The following is a 404-nucleotide window of genomic DNA, read 5'->3' on the forward strand; positions in this document are numbered from 1 at the left end:
AAAAAAAAAAAGACTATTTACTTTGTATATTACGTTTTCATTATATAATTAAAAAAGATTATTCGTGTTGTATTTACTTCCATCAAACCTATTCCATTTGTATTTTGAACATCTGTTGACTTGTTGTTTTTTTTTTTCTTCCTTCTTCTTTCCAATACTTTTCTTGTTCATCCATACACGTGAACGTCTTTTGCTTTATTTTCACTTTTCTCTCTCTTTTTCTTTCTGTTTGTGTGTGTATATTTTTTCGCGGATGAAATTAATAGTAGTAGATTCAAGTATACAGCAAAAACAGCAACAATACCACATGCAACAATTATAAAGATCAAACTATTATAATAACAATAACCATAAAAGCAATGATAACGGCAATCGATATATATATATATATATATATATATATA

Source organism: Trypanosoma theileri (genome assembly GCF_002087225.1).
Source record: "Trypanosoma theileri isolate Edinburgh chromosome Unknown TM35_Tth_29_V1, whole genome shotgun sequence".
Classification (NCBI taxonomy): Eukaryota; Euglenozoa; class Kinetoplastea; order Trypanosomatida; family Trypanosomatidae; genus Trypanosoma; species Trypanosoma theileri.